We start from the raw sequence: 16,088 nt of genomic DNA, 5'->3' as shown, positions 1-16,088 counted from the left end.
TGATTTTGCCATTTTAAATGAGCATTAAGGGCGTGTGCATGAAGGCGTACACCGATAATGCACATTGTATTAGGCATCTCATGTAGATGTGCCCTATGATCCAGAAATACAACCAGTCTGTGAGTTCTCTGTTTTACTTTGCAGAGCCCTGGCACTTGTGAAACTGAATGTCCATACAACTATGGCAGTTTATTTAAGCAGAGGATATGACTGACTGAATTTTTTGTCAGAGCTACTTATTGAATCTCTTTACTTGCTAAAAATCACAAAACACTCTTGTGTGCCAGAGATCTATTTTCTGTGAGCCAGAAAGACTATACATTTTTCAGCTATTTTCCACCAGGCAGAAAGATCAATAATTTGCTCCTCTAGGCTCTATAAATTATGAGAGAGCATTCCAACAAATGAAATATGGCAAGGGTAGTTATTTATGCATGTTTTCCTCAAATGTGTCCTAAAGATTTGTTGCTTTTTTCTTCAATTATAAATAGCAGTAAAGCAAAAATCCCAGCAAATAAATTGCTACAATTTTTTTTCATGTCAGAAGTGTCATTAGAAGTGAATGCAAATTGCTATTTAGATCCTTATTTGTTACTTAAGGAGAATATAAGTTAATAAATAAGTTGAATGAAAGAAATACAGGAATTGTCCTCATGTCATTTTATATATATATATACACACACACATACATACATACATATACATATATACACATACATACATACACACACATACATACATACACACATACATACACACATACATATATACATATATATATATATATACACACATACATACACACACACACACACACACACACACACACATATATATATATTAGATTTTTGAAGTGTTTTCCCTTCTTGTTTATCTCTTTCTTTTGCTTTTTTTAATTAGCCATTAACATGGAATGGTAGCCAGAAAGTGTCACAACACAGAGTACTATGTGATATATTTTTGTTATTATAGATTTAGATGGTTGCTATTTCTGATGCATTTTGCTATCTTGTCTAACCACCTGATTTCAGTCCCTTAACATTCAGTACATCCCTATTTGATCTCACCCATTTTTCCACAATCCCAAATTCTCTATGTTCTTCGTGACTTATTGAAGCTAACCAGTAAAATAGCTTTCCTTAATTTTTTATTCTTTCCATATCTTCAATTTACCTTATGCTATAAACTCTTTAACTGATGCTGAATTCAGAATTGTTAGCTCCACCTGTTGGTGGAAATATAGAGCTGGAAATGTTTCTTACTAAACTGTATAATAATAAATATTATATTCCTTTGTGTTATTTCAGAGTACAGAAAAATCTAATTTTTTCCCTGAAACTGAGAATTAGAAACACTAAAGGCTAAAAGAAATGTTCTTTAAATAACAAAAAACAAAACAAAACAAAACAAAACCCCCCCAGTGAAACTTAACCTGTGCTGCACCTTCATTTTTCTGCTAAGTAGCAAGCAAGAGGAGAAATGACTGCAATACATTCTAGTTAACTGGGGAGAATAAATAAAGATATTATAGGTCAATAATTATTTTGGAGTATTTTAAAACTGAAACTATAAAACATAAAATAGCTCACAATTGTTATTCTTGATCAATGGCAGTGAGTGGAAGTTTTCAGATTACAGGTTCTCATGGGAGAAGTTCCAGAAGTTTCCAGATCCTTAGTTCTCATGGGAGACTTCAGTCACTCTGACATCTGCTAGGAGGGCAATACAGCAGTGCGTAGGCAATCCAAGAAGTTTCTGGAGAGTGTTGGGGACAACTTGCTGGTGAAAATGCTGGAGTGGCCAACTACGGGTCATATTCTGCTTTTTTGGCTCTGGATTTAGGATCAGATACCTTGTTTGAAGTGGGGGGGGCAGCTGGTGGTGGGCTAGTGTTATGCCCTCTGTTCATGATGGCTTTGAGGACTCTCCCAGGGGACAGGGATAGAGATTAACAGCAGCATTCCACTTTGACTTCTGTTTCGTCAGACCTGTGTTTCATTTCAAGTCTCATTTAATTTCAAAAGCACTGTTCTGTTCCATTTTGTTGAAACGGTTTTGCTGTTTTGACACTGTTTTGATGTTTTGCCCATAGGCTATAATGGGGAAGCACAAAACAGCCTATAACTTTATCATTTCTTGCCTGATTCTGATGAAACTTGCCGAGATGTTAGCCCCTTCTGTGGGCATAAAGCTTGCTAAGTTTCAAGAAGATAGGTGCAGGGGCTTATAGGAAACTGCACCTCAAGCTGCTGTTACCAAATTTGCCCATTACTTTGGGGTGTGCTCATTTATTAGGGATAGTTTCTAGGGTCTTAGTGATTCTGTCAATGTGCTGCTTGTGTTACTATACGGAGCTGTATTTCTCCCTTCTGCAAGCCCTCACCCCCAGTGGAGCTATCTTGCAGGACTCAATCTCAATGGGACTGGGTTCCTCCAGTCACCAAATCAGTCTTACACACAAACACATACACAAGTTAACCTGACACGCCTGATCTGGCCGGGCTGATCAGCATGGACAGGCTGACACCCTCATATGCCAAGAATCAGTTCATAAGAGCAACAATAAAATACAGTCAAACACAAGCACACAGGTAAACAGAATCCCTCTGAATCCGGCTGGGTGTCCAGCTGACACCCTCATGGGCCAGCATTCAGTTCATAAGGGCACGTCTGAGTCAAACTGGGTCAATCAGCCTGTACAAGCTGATCCCCTTATGTGTTTCAAACTCAGCACGTCCCAATCTTTGGCCTCTTGATGAGCAGACCCCACAATAATTTGGGCTTCACAGGGATCTTTAGCATAGGTAAAAGAAGCATTGCTGCAGAGCACAGGAGGAAAAAGAAGCAGAGAAGGAAAAATATACCCAATTACTACCAGTTTGCCTATAAAAGTTATTTATTGCTAAGCATATGAAATATATAATAGTACTAGTAGTAATAGACATGCAAAAGAAAAACAAACACAAACAATGACAATACGACCCTGGTTTCACTAAGTATTTGGGGAAACTTAGCTCAAGTTTAACTGATACAGTTCAGGTTCAGAAGTTTATGCCTAGAAAGAAGAAAGAACGCTGGGAATCTCACCGAGTCCACGGTACTCAGGCTGCAAAGCTGACAGGCACAGTCCGTAGCACAATCCTTGAAGAGAGAGACGGTCTCTTCTTCCAGCGTCCCAAGAACAACAGGGGATGGTGTCAGCACAGGAGTTTTTTTCTTCTTCTTTTTTTCTCCTTCCTCCTGCTTCTTCTTCTTCTTTCTTTTTTTTTTTCTTCTCTTTTTTTAAGCACACACACTTACAGATTTTTATACCCTCAGTTGAGCTGCTTTGAAGCACCCTCAGTAGTGTAAATCATTGTCTTTTCTATTGACAAGGGGTTATCTGGTTTGGACCATCTCAGGAAACTGATTGATAATCAGGAAACACTTAAGATTAGGGAGTAACCCAAATACTTGGGAGTCAGCTTGAGATTCCTATGGATGGCAGATATCCTGATGGGATATCTCATGGTTTCTTCAGGAACAATAGATAGCTTGCAGTATCAGGATTTTGGATTTTTACTTGTTGTGCACAAGCCTCAGCTTAGCATGACTTTTCCAGATTTTACTATAGTCTTTTAACAGACTTAAATAATTATTGGGGTGCTCATAACCTTTTGTGGAGAGGACTCCCACCAGTTGTCTCGGGAAAGATACGACAACACCTGGGATTAGGGCTCCAGCAGGCTGGATGCTGTGATGAACCCTTAACCATTGTTCAAATGTTGCCCATACCCCCTTGGACTCGGTCTCTTGCCTCAGCATTCCCTAACCCGGCAACCGAGTTTTAGTCAATCAAGTTTAAATAGGCCTCCCATAGTGGGACCGGGGAATGTACAGCCCGAGATGCCTATTAAACTTAGAGCTGTGTGTGTGTGTCTGGGGGGAGAAAAGTCCTTAGCAAATCCAGATTAGAACTGGTCTGATAAATGCTGAGCTGGGTGTGTGTGAACATGGGTTAATTAACATTGGGAGCACAGATTCCCCATCATGCAGCGCTCTCCTGCTTCTCTGGTCCCAGAATTCACTGCAGTCTCTGCTTCAGGCTTTCTGTTTTCCATCTCTCATGTAAATGAATGGTCATCTGGTTCCATCTCGGATGTAAATGAGACCTAGGGCAGTTGTTTCACTCTTATCACCCTTATCTGGAGAGTTTTAGGTGCGTCTCTCACTGCATCTTAATCAGTTTTGTTTAGGTAGAGGAGGGGAGGGAGGAGGGTGAGTCCTTTGTGAGTCAGACAGACTGCATCCTGTGCCAGGGTTGCCCAAGAATACAGAGCTGAGGCGTAACACTGCTGACAAGCAGGAACCAGGGAGCAGAAGCAGCGTCCTGTGATCCGGCAGGCAGATTGGGGACCTGCACCCCCAGGAGGAGTCCAGCAGAACCTTCACAGCCCTGGGCTCACAGCACTGGGGAACTAAACCTAGCTGGAGGAAGCACCTCCTGCCACCAAGTTCAGATCCCAGTACTGGGGAACTAAGACCGGCTGGGGGAAGCGCCTCCTGCTGCCGGGCTCAGCACTGTGAGCCACTGGAAACTGAGCCCAGGAGCAAGAGGTGCTTCCTCCAGCCAGGCTGAGTTCCCCAGTGCTGGGAACTGAGCTTGGTGGTGGGAGACACTTCCCCCCACTGGGATCAGTTCCCAGTGGCTCACAGCCCTGGGGAACTGAGCCTGGCCTCAGCTTCCACCACCAGGCTCAGCTCCTAGTGGCTTGCAGCCCTGTGGAATTCAACCTGGTGGCAGGAGGCAGAGCATAGTGCCAGCTCTGCTCGCTGTCTGCCACTGGGCTGAGCTTCATGGGGCTGGCAGAGCCAAATGGAGCACAGCCCAGTGGTGGGAGGCAGACGGAGCCAGGGCTGTGCTCCCTCCTGGGCTGAGCCACATGGGACTGCAGAGCCTCTTGGAGTGCAGCCCTGGATCTCCCCTGCCTCCCACCACCTGGTTGACTGACTGCTTTGAAATTTGAAATGTTTCAGAACTTTCAAAATGTTTTGACTGGCCTCATTTCATTTTGAAGCTGTTTCAAAGCCCTTCATTTCATTTCAGTTTTGCTGTTCCAAGCTCAAAATGAGTCAAAACAGCATTGAAATGAAAGAGCTGCTGAAGCTTTGCACAGTCTTAATAAGGATCTGGCCCAGCAGCCTGCGGAGGGTTCGGGATTGAGAGTATGGTTGGGGGTAGAAAGGTAAGAGAGATTTATTGACTTAACAAAAACACAACTACGTGTAGTAACAAGACAAACAATGACAGACAAAAGCAATTCATGTCGGCAACTTATTGGCAGTCCCCACTGATGCCTGATACATGGCAAGCTTCTTTTTCCACAAAGTTCAGCGAAGTCAGGCGTCCCTGAACAACACTGTACAAAGGGGTACTGGGAAGGACCCTGGAGCAGTCCTTGGGCTCCTCGAGGTCCACGGGCCCACTGATCCAGGCAACAGCTAACTAATCCTTTTCACAGAGCTGTATCTTCCTTTGGAATGGTTTCCAGATATTCCAGCCAATTTAAAGCTTCTGAATGGTTCTGATAATATACAGCCACTCAGATTCCTTTTACTTCAACTGTCCTTAGGACCAATTAGCAGTACAATCCTTGCATTCCTTTGATAAGGTAATTTTAATTATGCCACAGGGTCTTACTACTTCAAGGCTTTGCTAAATTTACTAGGCCTTTATACAAGGCCTCACTACATCTTAAACTTTAATTAGGCTCTTAGCAACAACATACAGCTTAATATCTAAACAAATATAGAAAAACACTTGGTTTAATCTTCATAGGGCCTTCAGCAAGCACCTGTATCACACAGACATAATTTCAGTTGTCACAGGATCCTTCTCAGGGACCCTCTTGGGGAGAAGGATGGAGAGGATGGACCCACCCAGGTGGAGGACAAGGAGGGACCTGGGCAGGAAGAGGAAGAGGTACCCTTTGTTGCTTTCAAGTCTTAGCTTTTGTATTCTCCTTCCCTCCTGATGACCCTCTGATGACTCTTGATCCATGGCTGTTGCTGGTTGGTCTCTGTGTTCATCACATGTCCGCATAGGTCATTACGTGCACACACACTAATCTGGTCTTTTCAGGCCTTCTCCTAATTTGGTCTGTTCCCCCAAAACCAAGACTTGGGCCTCTCTGCTCTGCAGCCTTGTTAGCTGGTGCCACCCTTGTCTTGTGTTATGGAACAGTATGGTACATGCCTCCAGTTTCTCAGACTGTGTGTGTTCATTGGCCTTGTTGTATTAGACAGCCTGTCTGCTTCCAGGGCTCTGTGAAACTGTATGTGTGTGAGACTCAAGCTTTTAGAAATCAGTTAACCCTCGCTGCCCATCCTGAACTGTTCTAATGAATTTATATATACCTATAAGCCAATTCCCAAAAAACAAACCTTTAAATACCATTTTCTAAGCTAACATTCTTGATCTGCTGCTCAAACATGGAAGAGTCGGTGGGGAATGTACTAGTACGTGGCAACTTGGGCAGCAGTGGCCATGAGATGATTTAGTCCACAATCCCAAAGAAAGAAAGGATGGACAGCAGCAGAATAAGGACCCTGGAGTTCAGAAAAGCAGACTTTAACTTGCTCAGGGAACTCATGTACAGGACCCCCTGGGAAGTCAGACTGAGGAGGAGAGGAGTCCAGGAAATCTGGCTATACTTAAAAAAAGCCTTACTGAGAGTGCAGGAACAAACCATCCTGATGTGCAGGAAGATTAGCAAGTATGGCAGAAGACCAGCTTGGCTTAGCAGCTTATAAGAAGTGGAAACTTGGACAAACAACTGGGGAGGAGTATAAGAGTATTGTTCAGGAATGCAGGGATGAAGTCAGGAAGGCCAAAGCACAACTGGAGTTGCAGCTAGCAAAGGATGTAAAGGGGGTAACAAAAAGGGTTTATACAAGCATGTAACAAGTACCAAGAGGAAGATCAGGGACAGTGTGCATCCCTTACTGAGTGGGGGAGGCAACCTAGTGATGGGATGCAGAAAGTACTCAATCCCTTTTTCACCTCAGTCTTCACAGGCAAGGTCAGCTCCCAGACTCCTGTGCCTGGTAGCACAGTTTGGGGAGGAGGTGAGCAGCCAACAATGGTGAAAGAACAGGTTAGGGACTATTGAGAAAAACTGGATGTGTACAAGTCCATGGGGCTAGACAGGATACACCCAAAGTGCTGAGGGAGTTGGCTGATGTGACTGCAGAGCCACTGGCCATCATCTTTGAAAAATCATGGCGATCGGGAGAGGTCCTGGATGATTGGAAAATGGCAAACATAGTGCCCATATTTAAGAAAGGGAAAAAGGAGGATCCAGAGAACTACAGGCTGGTCAGACTCACCTCAGTCCCTGGAAAAATCATGGAGCAGATCCTCAAGGAATCCATTTCTATGAATTTGAAGGAGGAGAAGAAAGTGATTAGGAACAGTCAGCCTGGATTCACCAAGGGCAAGTCATGGCTGACCGACCTCACTACTTTCTATAATGAGGTGACTGGCTTTGTGGATGCAGGGAAACCAGTGGTTGTGGTGTACCTTGATTTTTAGCAAGGCTCCCACAACATTCTCCCAGGCAAGCTAAGGAAGTATGGGCTGAATGAATGGACTGTAAGGTGGATAGAAAACTGGCTGGAACATTGGGCTCAGAGGGTAGTAATCAATGGCTCAATGTCTAGTTGGCAGCCAGGATCAAGTGGAGTGCCCCAGGGGTCAGACCTGGGGCTGGTTTTGTTCCATATCTTCATCAATGACCTGGAAAATGGCATAAAGTCCACTGTCAGCAAGTTTTCAGATGACATCAAGCTGGGGGGAGTAGTAGATATGCTGGAGGGTAGGGCTAGGATTCAGAGTGACCTAGACAAATTAGAGGATTGGGCCAAAAGGAATCTCATGAGGTTTGATAGTGATAAGTGCAAAGTTTTGCACTTAGGACAGAACAATCCCATGCACCAGTACAGGCTGGGGGCTGACTGGTTGGGCAGCAGCTCTACAGAAAAGGACCTGGGGATTAAGCTGAATAGGAGCCAACAGTGTGCCCTTTTTTGCCAAGAAGATTAACAGCACAGTGGGCTGCATTGGTAGGAGTGCCCCTCTATTCTCAAGTGGTGAAGTCACATCTGGAGTAGTGTGTTCAGGTTTTCCCCCTCCCCCACCTACACACACTCTCTCTCTCTCTCTCTCCAGAAAGGATGCCGACAAATTGGAGAGTGTCCAGTGGAGGGCAATGGAGATGGTGATGGGGCTGGTGCACATGACATATGAAACTGGGCTTATTTAGTTTAGAGAAGAGAAGACTCAGAGGGGATTTAAGAGCAGCCTTCAACTGCCTGAAGGGAGGTTCAAAAGAGGATGGAGCTGGACTGTTCTAAGTGCTGGCAGATGACAGAACAAGGAACAATAGTCTCAAGTTGCAGCAAGGGAAGCTTAGGTTAGATATTAGGAAGAATTATCTCACTACAAGGGTAGTAAAACACTGGAACAGGTTACCGAGAGAGGTTGTGGGCTCTCCATCCTTGAAGGTTTTTAAGACCTGGCTAGACAAAGCGTTGTCTGGGATGATCTAGTTGGGGCTGGTCCTGCTTTGATCAAGGGGTTGGATTAGATGACATCCTGAGGTCCCTTCCAACACTAGCTTTCTGTGATAGTATGATTCTATGATCAAGCCATAACTTGGGGGGGGGGGGGGGGGGAGAGAGAGAGAGAGAGAGAGAGAGAGAGAGAGAGAGAGAGAGAGTGTCAGTCTCCATGTCCAGAAGACTTTCTCTCCTTGTCAAGAGTTACCCTTGTCTTCCTGTAGCCAGCTCCTTCTCCTGTATGCATATGCACTCAACATTCTATATGGCTGGCCTGAAGAAACAGGAAAGGAGACAGACATATACCATCTACCTTAGAGGGTGAGGAACAGTTTATCCTTCTTTATCCAAAATTCTTGAAACACTGGGCACTATTTGACAATAAAACACATTAAAATACCCAAAAAGGATCTGGAAATATATTTATTGAAATTACTTGGGATTAGAGGCCAAAATTCAGAGCTATGACTACAAAGGGGAGACATTTCCCCTCCATTCTGATTTTTATTTCTTGCATTTTAGTAATTAAATTTTATTTTTAATGTGGTATTTCTTAAGGAATGTTAAAGAATATAGGCCTGTATCGTGGCTCTGACGAGGTACAGAGGCACAGGGAAGTGGTTTGATTCAAAATATTTTGAAAAGGCAAGATCCTTGCTCTCGAACCTGATTCCTTTACACTGTTCTGAGGCTTACTTTTATAAATATGAATTTCTTGGTTTTATAGAGCCTATATAGCCAGTTCCTACTACTCAGCCTGCTGACAGTGGGTGTGCCATGACATGTTGGGAGCAATCTGAGACTGACACATTCTGAGGTTGTCAGAATGCCCTCTATGTTATAATAGGCTTGAGGCTCCTCTCCAGTTAGAATTGAGTTTATTCCCTTCTAAATGTGAAACCAGGGCTCTGGCATACATTATACATAAGACATGATTAACTTGGTAATCATACCATAAACAGCAACCCTGCTACACATTCAAGGAATTAATGGCGTGATTAAATGGGAAACCAACCACAAAAATATTCCATAAAATATGCATTATATTTTTATGAGTGATTTCCATTATGCCTTAAATTGAATGTGTGGAAGAGTGGGCTTGGTTGACAGCTCCCCACTTGTGGGCAGGCTGAAAGCCATATAGTGCAGCCATTTGTGGGACTGAACCATGCTGTTTTCAAGGTGCCAACTTGAGGGGAGTTTATGAGTTGAGCCAAGGTACTGTGTGGCTGGGTGCCTGCATGGGTCATGGGCTAAGGAACAAGGCAGATTCTGGAGCTTGGCAGTAATGAGCCCCATTGCTCCCCATGACCCTGAAGGTTACCTACCTGTACTGCAGCTCCCAGGGAGATGAGGAGCAAGGCACTTGATACATCCCAGCCACAGGGACCCTGGGATTGGGTAGAGATTCCATGATCTTGGGATCCCTATGAGCCAGGACTTTTAAAAAACACTGCATCCTTTTGTGCGGGCCGGGCCCCAATCCCGCCGCCAAGTGTGAGTCGGGGGGGGGGGGGATCCGCGGCCTGTCTTTGCACACGCAGGCTGTGGCCAGCAGCCTGGGCACACGGTGTCGGAGAAAACTGGTGGCGAGCTAGAATTAGTCACAAACGCGTAGTGGTTGATCAAAAGATTATTTACTTACACCCAAAGATGGTAGTGGTGTAGGCTGGACAGCTTTCCAGGTGCAGCTTCGCTTAAATCCTCGCTGGAGGACTACGACAAATTCTTTCCCACGGAGTTGTTTAGGCTCCGCGGGTTCGGCAATTCTTTCTCACAGAGTTGTCGAAGCTCCGTGGGCCGTCCAGTTCCCAGGCCCTGGAGTTGTTTAAGCTCCGTGGGTTCGAAAATTGGGTTTACAGGAAAGGGATACGTCTAGGATTGCGCTCGGTGACGGGGAGAGGCTAGAGGCGGTTCGTTCTTTTGTTCTCCCCTGCGGAGTTGTTAAAGCTCCATGGGTTCGGTTATTAAGCCTCTATTGCCTGCTTAAGAGAGGCGCGTTGGGTCCACAAGGGTCCACATTGCTTAGAGATCTTCACACAGCGCGAAGTCTCCTCCTCCTGGGGTTCGTAAAGTCCTCCAGTTTTTCCTCTCTCTCTGACTTGGGCGGAAGCTACCCAAGCCTTTTGTACGGCTAGCAAGCCAATAGCTAGCTGCCACGTGTGCCTACATTTAGAACCGGCCAATAATGTGGCGCGAATCTAAATACAAATGGCGGGAACTCCTTTGCATCGTACATCACTAGTATGCAGCAAAGAAATGCACCCTGCAAAGAAGCTACAAAACGGCGGAAAAGCCTTTTGCATCCGGAGCTCCCCTCTACAGCAGAGAATTCCACCATGCAAAGAAACTATAATTTGGCGGGAAAAATAATTTAGCGGTGCCGAAGCACACACAAACAAAAACCACAACTTTGGGTTGTGATATCCCCCCTTGCTGAGAGCAGAGCTAAATTATGCTATACTCTCCTAATGATCTAGAACCTTGTCGTGAGTCGTCAAACGAACAGATAAGCTAACAAACAAATAAACAAACATAAAATTCACTGCCCTGGGATTAAGTTACATAACAATCAAGAAGTAATAATTAACACAAACACATAATCTGATTCATAACAAAATTGCACGATCAGGGTTTCAGTGGGTGTCGTGGCGAAGTCGTGCGTCAGGCCCTCACTTCTCTCGGTGATGTCATCCCTCTCAGGGCTCCTCTTTGCCACGCACTTTGAATCTCGGATCTGTAAACAAAAAACTCTCAAAAACAGATTAATGATCTTATTCAACAAACTTAAACAATTTTTATGGCTCAATTAGATGAAATCGTTGAGGATTCATCATCTGGCTTTTCTAAATAATGGAAACCTAACTCATACGCCAACTGCCACTGGCCTGCGTCCCCTAAAATCCGAAGCTGCCGCTTGTTAAGTCCGGAACGCTGTAGGAGAAATCCAAACATGTATCGCTTCTCTAGGGTTCTCAGTGGCAGTGGTGGAAGATCAGATCCACGATGTCTGGTGCCTTGAAGTCTGGTCGGGTGTTGACAGTCCTGATCAAGAGACAATCTTGGCTCCATCAGGATACGCAGTTGTGGCAACTGACAAAGAAGATTACTCACGGGTTGATTTACCATTGGACTGAGCAGAATCCGAAGGACGACGATGTTCTTTTGCCCATAAATCTCGAGGCAACTATCTAAACTGTTAGTGGTTAGTGGAACGGTTCCAGGATCTCGCAAGTGACGGTGAGGCCATGGTCTTATTCGCTGGAGTGATGTCAGTCCCAGCGCACATGCTCTCGGGTTCCAAGCACAATACGAAATGCCGATGATTGCTAGCATAAGATGCTCTGCGCCGGTACATTCTGGCCGTCCTGCATGCCATACGTGGGCTTTTTGACTAATCAGTCCTGCAACAAGCGCTGGCAGTGGAATAGGCCAGTGAGTATTACATGTTATCATGTCGATGTCAGTGACATGTCCTCTACTCCACGAAGCTTGTCTCACTAAGAAGCTTGCTTCTTCTTGATTCAGCAGGTTGGATCCAAGTTCTATGACTAAATGTCCTAACCATACAGCTAGAGTCTCTTCAGGTTGAATGCTTGATGCTCTACACAAATCCTGCAACTCAGTTCTGGTGCGAGCATAATAAGTAGTAGCAACTCGGTTAGTTGTTGTTGTAGAATAAGCTGCTCCTTCAGGAGTTGATGTTGTTAAAGGCTGAACTGCTGCCGCGGGAGTCACTGCTGCTGTTATTGCTTCAGGCAGGAGGGGCGGATGCACTCCTCCGCTTGACTCTCTCCGTCGGCAGGAAGGCGTGGTCGGTAGAGACAACGCTACGTCGCTAGGCGGGGTTGCCAGCGACGACGCTGCGTCGATGGGCGGAGTCGCTGACCGAACTCTCGTGGGTTCTTCAGAAGCTCCACCCTTCTTTTCCAGTTCTTCCACACGGACTCCCTTTTGCTCGGCGCCATCTTGGACTGGCGTTTCAGGCTCTTTTTTCTCAGCCGCTGCTTTGACTGCTTGGATCGCCATCTGCAGCTGGGTTTTCAAACTTAAGTTCTTTTGCATTAGATTCATCACAGTACAAAAAGTTGTACCACATTCTCCCCCCTTGTCATACCGCAAGGCCACTCTTTCATCCGCGGTGCGTTCCTCCATCTCCAGATCTTTGCGGAGCTCGGATGGAAGCTCGCGACCCCACAGTCTAGGCATTACCATACAAGGGGAGAACCGGCCGATTGGCTCCAGTCCTTCACTCTCCCGAGCATATCGTAGGCATCGGGCACACTCCCGGGTGAAAGTCAGGTTCGTTTCACCCGCCGGGTTGGGTCTGGCGAGGGACACAGTATCGAGGGGTTTGAACAGGACCCGCTCATCTCTCATTATACACCCGAACGCCGTGGGGAGCAAGTACACTTCCCTCTCTCTCGGGGCTCTGTCTTCGGAGATTCCCTCTTCTCTCTTTAGCGACAGGCGTCTGCTCACAAATCTTTCACCCGTTCCGCCCGCCTGGTGGTAAGCGATATGCACCTCAAGTTCCTCAAAGCTTTTCACTTGGCATTGGTTATCGCGCCAAGAGCAGTTCTGAACCAACTCTAGCTCTAGCGTGTTTTCTCCTTATCCCATCCTCGTCACCATGTGCAGGCTGGGCCCCGATCCCGCTGGCAAGTGCGAGTCGGGGTGGGGGGCGATCCGCGGCCCGTCTTTGCGCATGCGGGCTGTGGCCAGCAGCCCGGGCACGCGGGGTCGGAGAAAACCGGTGGCGAGCTAGAATTAGTCACAAATGCGTAGTGGTTGATCAAAAGATTATTTACTTACACCCAAAGATGGTAGTGGTGTAGGCTGGACAGCTTTCCAGGTGCAGCTTCGCTTAAATCCTCATTGGAGGACTATGACAAATTCTTTCCCACGGAGTTGTTTAGGCTACGCGGGTTCGGCAATTCTTTCCCACGGAGTTGTCGAAGCTCCGTGGGCCGTCCAGTTCCCAGGCCCTGGAGTTGTTTAAGCTCCGTGGGTTCGAAAATTGGGTTTACAGGAAAGGGATACGTCTAGGATTGCGCTCGGCGACGGGGAGAGGCTAGAGGCGGTTCGTTCTTTTGTTCCCCCCTCCGGAGTTGTTAAAGCTCCATGGGTTCGGTTATTAAGCCTCTATTGCTTGCTTAAGAGAGGCGTGTTGGGTCCACAAGGGTCCACATTGCTTAGAGATCTTCACACAGCGCGAAGTCTCCTCCTCCTGGGGTTCGTAAAGCCCTCCAGTTTTTCCTCTCTCTCTGACTTGGGCGGAAGCTACCCAAGCCTTTTGTACAGCTAGCAAGCCAATAGCTAGCTGCCACGTGTGCCTACATTTAGAACCGGCCAATAATGTGGCGCGAATCTAAATACAAATGGCGGGAACTCCTTTGCAACGTGCATCACTAGTATGCAGCAAAGAAATGCACCCTGCAAAGAAGCTACAAAACGGCGGAAAAGCCTTTTGCATCCGGAGCTCCCCTCCACAGCAGAGAATTCCACCATGCAAAGAAACTATAATTTGGCGGGAAAAATAATTTAGCGGTGCCGAAGCACACACAAACAAAAACCACAACTTTGGGTTGTGACACCTTTGTGGTCTTCAAGCACAGCTGATTGTTGTTCCCACCCCTACGACTGTGCCAGTCCACATCGGGATGCAGGCACTCAGCTTTCAGCTGGCTGGTTCAGAGGAAGCTCAGAACCACGATCCTGGGCATACTTCTCACTTTCAAATAGTAATGGTATGATTTGGATCTGATCCCTGACCCTAAAATCACATGTCCAGCCACGCACATATGGCATGTCTGGGGGCACAATTATTGGGACTGGGAATCAGACCCCATTGTGCCATTAAATGAACGTGTACCAGGGGCCTATGTCTTTGTATGTCATTCTGTGCTCTTGTCTTTTCTGTTTTGAAAATACATCAAGTTCAATAAACAAGTATTTCCAGAAACTGCCTACAGCTGATAGACCTGCTGTTGCTAAATATGTTGCATTGTTTGCCACAATACAGTGGATGTTTGCTGCTTGTTTTTGTGGTTTCACCACAGATTACTGAATTTCCGTCTGCCTGTGGCTCAGGGGTCTGGCATTACTCTTCATATCTTAGCCCAGGCCTCTTAGAGAGCAATACTGTGTGAGGCACCTACAATGGCCTCCAGGCAGCACTGATACCCTTTTATTTCTTTTGTAGTTTATTTACTGAAAGAACCTGTGACAGGGAGCCAGAGGCTCCTGTCACTTGAAGAAGAGAGTGTAGTGGGGCTTCAACAGAGGGTGGACTGGCCATTAAGCAAAGGACAAATGCCTGTGGGTGACTGAGGAGCCGCCTGATTGGAAGGGGTGGTGTTCAGCGGTATATAAGCCCAGTGTTTGGAGTAAAGAGGGCAGTCTGTTGCAGGGAGTGGATCCCCTGGGAGAGAGGGGCTGTAGGAGGCAACCTGGCTGTCACCCAAGCCTCCCATGAGAGCTTGAAGTGAAGTATGGCTTGCAGGGTGACACTGATCCATAGTGAGGGAGGTTTCTAGTTTGGAGCTGGGTACTTGTGTTTGTGTTGCAGTTATGGTTGGGACTGGAAGACCAGGTGTGGCTAAAAGGGGCACATAGGAGGCTAGGTGCATGCTTGAGGGGTACCTGGTATACAACCCTTCCAGGATCTGGGACCTAGTGGGCTGCATGCATGGGGCTGAAGCCATTTAGAACAGCGTAGGGTGTGCCTGGAGGGTTTTGAAGGAGCGGTGGGGGGGGGGGGGGGGAGTGTGCAGTGCAGGAGGGTGCAGGCAAGAAGTTTGCAAGGAGCCAGTGCTGCTGCAGCCTTGCAGGGGTAGGGAGTCCCAGGTAGGCTCTGCCAGTGGGCTGCTGCACTTCCCGGAGTCCAGTGCAGCAGGCGTGCAGGCTAAAACCACAGCAGGGCCAAGGCAGGAGGCACTAGAGCCGCGCTTGGTGGAGTCTGTCCTACTGAGCTGAACCAAGCCGAGTTGTAGCAGCTCTTAGGATGAGGGGTGCCCTGTGCCTGGCTGTGCTGCTCCTCTGGGGTGAGGGGGCAGAGGAGGTAAGGGCTGAACAAACTTGTAACTTAAAGCGGGACTCAGCTCAAAGTTTGCAAATGGCTGATTTAGAGGCTGGGGATAACAGCCCTGCAGAGTCAAGGACTCAAGGGCTGAACCCAGTTGAAAGGGTCAGGGGCTGGCAAAGTATGAGCAGCCTTGCTTGTGCCAGGGGTACCAAAAGGCTGGGTTAGGCAATGAGCGGCCCTGCCTTAGGCCAGGGATACCAGTGCACGGCTGAGTTTACCTGAAACAGCCTTGCCTGAGCCAGGAATGCCAGAAGGGGCTGGGACAGATGATGAATAGCCTAGCATAAGTCAAGGATGACAGGGATCTGGAGACTAGGGCTAGGGTCTCGGAGACCAAAACCAAGACTGAGAATGGGGCCAGGGGCCCAGAAACTGAGATACGGAGGGGGCTAAAGCCAAGAAA

This window comes from Alligator mississippiensis, chromosome 2 (genome assembly GCF_030867095.1).
Source record: "Alligator mississippiensis isolate rAllMis1 chromosome 2, rAllMis1, whole genome shotgun sequence".
Taxonomy (NCBI): Eukaryota; Metazoa; Chordata; order Crocodylia; family Alligatoridae; genus Alligator; species Alligator mississippiensis.
This window is presented reverse-complemented; position numbering follows the sequence as displayed.